The 6000-nt window shown below is 43.2% G+C and overlaps 1 protein-coding gene across 5 annotated transcripts in view; it reads right to left on the reverse strand.

Annotated features, from left to right (window-relative positions):
* The window catches only part of CNTN1 (contactin 1), a 376715-nt gene extending 372800 nt beyond the window's left edge, over positions 1 to 3915 (reverse strand). For all 5 annotated transcript variants that reach the window (XM_035255799.3, XM_054238172.2, XM_035255801.3 and 2 more), the window contains exon 1: positions 3784 to 3915. The gene's annotated coding sequence lies outside the window, so the exon portion shown is untranslated. The remainder of the gene's footprint in view (positions 1 to 3783) is intronic.
* Positions 3916 to 6000: the final 2085 nt, after the last annotated feature.

Raw genomic sequence — 6000 nt, forward strand, 5'->3', positions numbered from 1 at the left:
ATAACATGCCTACTTCTCTAATCCAGGCATGCAGTGCCAGTTGAAACCAGCACTGGAATAAGCAGAGAAAAATACAAAGTACAGTTGAAAATTAAAATGAATTAATCATTGAATATATGGTGTACTCTTGGAGAGAGAGGAAAGAAAGTCTTAAAAAGTAGCTGACCACAAACAGAAAGCCTGTAAAGTTGTTGCCTCCATTGAGAAAACCCAGTTTAGGAATGATGTCTATTGATGGGGAAAAAGCAAAACCAGTTTTCACCTTGTCCACTACAATTGCTATAAACACCACTTCTATTATTCTTTATGAGTAATTACTATGGGCCAAACCCTATTTTGAATGTTTAACATGCATTATCTCATTTAATATTTTAAAAATCGCAAAATCCTCCCACATAAGTGCAATAATAATCCCTAATTGACTTGCTGATATTTACTTAGCTGCATCATAATACATAAATATCAACACCTGCAGGCTTCCTCCCAAAGTCTGTGCCCTTAGCCAGTAGGATAAGTGTAAAGGAAATGGCTAATGGGATTGAGATTAGGAATGGAAATGCAGAAGGAGAATTTTATTTTCAGTAAGATAAACTGTCATCAGTTTGGGAGATTTTCTTGAAAGCTAGAAGTAGAAAGAGAAGATAAAAGGGAGACAAAGAAAGTAAAGTTAGAAAAATTAAGAAAAAAAGTGTACCAGAGCATTGTGGTGTCAAGGAGCAAAATTTCAAGCAGAAGATGGACAATATGGAAAATGGCAGGTCAGAAGATAACAATGGGTAATACACCAATAAAAAAGAAAACAAATATTGGAATTGAGGAGGAGGAGTTTACTGGTGAGTTAGAATAGGTTGTGGGATTTGACACAGACTACGGCCAATTTACATGTAGAAATAGACGGAAATCAAAACACTTGTTGATTTTTTTGAAATAAGGCAATTACCCGGCATATTTTATATGCAGAAATATGAATTGTCTATTTCAGCTGTTTCTAGTTGGCCTCAAAGGACACAAGATACAAGAGGATATGGAGACCAAGTACACAGTCATAACCCCTACTGGAAAACTGAATCATTCTATGGTAGGATATAGAAACACTTTACTTCATCCATTACTCCTCATGGAGAGGATCATAAAGCCAATGGAAGTTTCCTCCCAATGCACAGTCTTCTACCAGAAACTTATCCCGAAATCATTACAGCACACATCCAGTTTCTTAGGATGATGCTTCCTGAACAAGAATCTTTAAGTCTACTTATTATAGGACTGTGTTCAATGTGGTGGGGTCTACAGAAAGATTATAAGCATAGTCTTTCTGCCAAGCACTTCCTAATTAGAAAACAAATCAGCCATACAAATGAAGACTAAGTATGATTAAGTTTCCAAGTGAAAGTAGTCTACTAGAGATTCTAAAGAAGAGTGATCATTCTGTTAGAACCATGAATTTTAAAATCCATTTAGTTGATACATACCAATGTTGTTATGATTACCAGTAGCCCTATTTATTAATGACTCACTATGTACACATCCCCATGATAGAAACATGCATACATGTTATGGAACCCTCATAGCAATCTGAAAATTCAATGCTATAAAATTCCTTTTGAAAATGAGGAAACGGATTCTCAGAGTTTAATTAACTTGCTCCAAATCAGATCATTAGGAAGTTGCCGAGCAAAATTAAAAGCTAGCTCCCACTGTCTGTGATGGTAATTTGGTAGATTAAATCATTTATCTTCAAAATTACTTGGCAAGTTAGAATTTTGTTCTAAAAACACAATTAAATTTTGTAGGGATACGTGTCAGAATATAACTGAATAAACTTGGTTTATATTGTTCCTGATGTCAACACTGGCCACATTTTCTTGCCAGGACCAAAAAGCATGTGAAGCTAAAATATATTCTATTTAAGGGAAACTGCTATGCTGTATAATTACACAGCAGGTTGATGGAATATTAGAGTTTAAGTTTTCAGAAGACTTCAAACCAATCACTTGCGTCCTCTGAATCTTAGTTTCTTCATCTGTGAAAACAGAAAGGTTGTCACCAGGAATAAATAATTCTGGGGAATGGCAAAGATAAATACACATTTATCTATCTATAAAAGAAAGTTCACATAGTACAAATAGATGCGACAAATTTAAATATCAGGTTCAAGAGTAAAATACATACAATTAAATGCATCAAATCTACCCCGCATAGGGGTCTAACAGTTCCTTAGTCCTGGAAAGTAGGTGGATCCAATTCCACATCCCCAAATGCTATTAGCTGTAAGTTATCACTCAAATAAATTTACTACCAAATAACTAAACCATTATGCTGATAATATCTAATAAAATATTTTAGATATGGCAGGTATTAATTTGATTTGTTTTTCACTTTGGGCTGGTAAGGTTCATATGTACACTTAGAAACCAAAAAATGCGGCGAAATGAAGAAGATCACATTGGCACATTTTGAAAACATGAAATATTGAAAATGTGAAATACGAAATATTGATCTTTACGTGAGTTAGAAAAACAGTATTTCACGCAGGGTTTCAGCAGTCTGAATCCCTGTTCTCCGGTTTTCCCCCAATGGAGAACTGGATTCCCTTTTGCCCCTCCCACTCAGTGCTTACAGATTGCTTGAGAAGGCCAAGGCAGCCGGCTCAGCAGCAGGGAAGCCGGGCTGGCTATGCAGGAGCTATATATAGCTCCACCTTGGAGATGTGCACACAAGCACACGTACGAATGCCCATGCCCGGTCTAGCATGAAAATAAATAAATAAATAAGGAAAAGTCACAGCTCTCCCCTCTCCCTCCTTCTTATCCCAATTTTTCAGGAATTTTCAAAGCAGGCTGTCATCAGTCCCGGAGGGCGATGCAGCGTCGGATTTCTCTGCAATTCTTCTGCCTACTGCTCCCAGCAATCTGACTCCAGCAGGAACCGGCACTGAGCCAACACCTACTACCCAGATGCGGTCACCCAGGGAGGCAGCCTCGCAGCCGCTCGGAGCCCATCCGGGCACAGTCACTTGACTCCCTGGGAATCCCTGAAGCCAAACCCACCTTTCAGAAACTAGGTGTGAAGGTGGTTCCAGTAGGTAGCGCCAGGCTAGGAGGGAAGAGGCAGCGGCTCCGCGGTCTCTCCCCTCCCACCTGCCGCAGATTGAGGGCAGGTGCCTTCTCAGCGGAGATGTAATTAATCGGAACGTGCCCTTTGAGTTGCGGGGATTCTTCCCCACCCCCCTCTCCTGAAGGGAGCTAGATCTTAACAGAGGGGCCAGGGAACAAGCAACTCCCTTCCTCCCCTCTCCGCAACCGCTCCTAGGTTTTCGGGGATGGGCTAGCCAGGCGACCAGGTGGGATGGCGAAGACGGGCAGGTGCGGGCAGGCATCGAGAGCCGAAGAACGGCTGGCCCCGGACTGCCGACCCCTCCGCTTCCCCACCCCTCCCCAGTCAAGGAGACATGGCATCCCTAGGGCGAGTTCCCGGCGCTGGCGGCCGCAGCCTCGGAGAGGAAAGTTGACCTCCGGCTCGGAGCCCTCTCCTAGGGCACTGCCGTCCTGCCCTGCCCGGCACCCCGGGTCTCCGGCATCCCGCACCCCTGCTTCCCCGCACCCCAGCCACCTCCGCCCCCCGCCCCCAGTCCTTCCAGCGCCGTACTTCACGGCGAGAGCTACAGCGACCACAAGAGATTTAGGGGTGACGAGGGCGGGGCGGGGCTGGGGGAAGGGAAGCAACAGCATGGAAATGCGCATTCTTTATTTTATCTGCAAAGAAGGAAAAGTCCTGCCCTCCTACCTGTTCCCTGCTCCTGCTCTCCTCGGTGCGGCACAGCTGGACCATACCCTACAGGTTTCCCACTTCCACTGCAAACACCTGGGAACGCATCTCCCCACCGGCACCCCTCCTCGCCTCGGCGGAGCCCACCCTGGCTACTTGACAGCAGAAGCCCAGCCTTTAAGGGCCGTTATTGGGGCAGCGGGGAAAGTGGGGCGGGGACCGCAGTGAAACCTACGTCTCTGATTGGACAACAGGGATATCACTCTCACCCCCAGGACCAGCGCAGGCTGCAGACTTGGGTAGCTGCTAAACCCAACTGCAAAGGGTCTCTGCAGTGCTTGGAACCCAAACCTGCTGCTACTGGATCAAAGACCCCGTGCAGGAGGGAAACTGGTTTGATGACTTGTCATCTGAGGCCCCAAGAGGTGGGGAGGAGCAAGGCATGACCAAACACCCAGCACTTTCCTGAGCTTCCCTGAAGGGACCATCTGCTCTGGGAGATTTGTCAGGCGAAAATATCAGGGCAGCGCCTCATAGAGAAGAATGAGCTTCGATTAGGAGATAAAATACTTACGTGGAAAACACACACACACACGCAGGAAAATAAAAAGATGTGAGGATTTTTTTTTTTTTTTTTTTTTTTGTTTCCATTTTTGCCCAGATGTAACATAACAGTTTTTCTTCTAGAGAAAAGACTGAATTGCTTAGTCTGTAATGCAGAAAACCCACAAATATCCCCTGGTAGAAACAGTGTTTTAGATAGGGAAGCACTGCATCATAGCCTCTCAAGAAAGGGTAAATGATATTAAGTCCAAACTGCATGAGAGATTTGCTTTGGGGAAGTTCAATTTGTGGCAAAAGTCTTAAAAAAATCACCACCAGACTGACTGATAATTTTCTTTGGGGAAGTTCAATTTGTGACAAAAGTCTTAAAATAATTACCACCAGACTGACTGATAATTAACCGATCTGTTACTTTTCTACTGATAGTAGTTCATCATTTCTTTGGTACTCAAACATTGAGAGGATGTTTATGTCCCCCAAACCTAAGTGAACCCAAGCCTGCCTTTTATGTGAAGGGAACAGGGTAAAATAACTTTGTGCCCAATTGCCATCTCTGCCATTTATTCAGGTGGAATCTGGAAGTTATGGAATTCAAGAGACTCCTTAAGTGAAGGAAGGTGCAAGAATGACCACAAGTAAAATTGAGGGCCTAGGGTGTTTTAGGAGAGTGCCAAGTGAGGAATCAAGTTGTCTTCTGCCTGCAAATAGCCACATTCTTCTTCTATCTAAATTAAGGAGCCATCTTAAGTGTAGAGCATAAGACACAACTCTCATTCTCAAAGAGCTTATGATAGGCCTGGGACACTGGACAACTGTTAGAGAAGATGTAGACTCTCTACTTAGTGGTTATGGTTGTTATTACTATCAGGTAAGGCTCTTCATAATATTTTCTTTATAATACTGAAGGAATCCGATTCATGTCTTTGAAAATGGGAAGGGACCCTGGAGAAAATTTACAGTAAACAAATAGATACGATTTGTATAGTGACAACCATCTTAACACTGAAAGGAAATCACTAAAAATGCAGTGGCAAATTTCAGAACTCCTGTGTCATTTTTTTCCTTTCTTTTTTTTTTTCAGACGGACTCTTGCTGTGACTCCAGGCTGGAGCATGATTTTGGTTCACTGCAACCTTCGCCTCCTGGGTTCAAGCAATTCTCATGCCTCAGCCTCCTGAGTAGCTAGGAGTATAGGTACGTGCCACCATACCCAGCTAATTTTTTTGTATTTTTAGTAGAGACAGAGTTTCACCATGTTGGCCAGGATGGTCTCAATCTCCTGACCTTGTGATTTGCCTGCCTCAGCCTCTCAAAGTGCTGAGGGTACAAGCATGAGCCACTGCACCTGGCTGGCTAACCCCTCTGCCATTTCTTACACAATACTATTAGTCATGTGCCTCTGTCCCAGGTACTCACACCAGTTATTGGACAAATCATTCATGAAATGCTGAGCACGTATTCAGTGCCATAACCTGTGTTAGGTGCTACAGAACTAAAGCAGAATAATGTATTAAACATTTTAAAGATGATCTCAGGAGGCAAATGCAATAGTAATATCTTAGTAAGGAATGGGTGTTTGCAAAACGAACATCTTTTGATTCCTAAACATAAATTATTCTGAGTCCAAATGAGCTTCAACATACCCTCCTTTAGAGGTCATCAGAGGGGAAG

This window comes from Callithrix jacchus, chromosome 9 (assembly GCF_049354715.1).
Source record: "Callithrix jacchus isolate 240 chromosome 9, calJac240_pri, whole genome shotgun sequence".
NCBI lineage: Eukaryota > Metazoa > Chordata > Mammalia > Primates > Cebidae > Callithrix > Callithrix jacchus.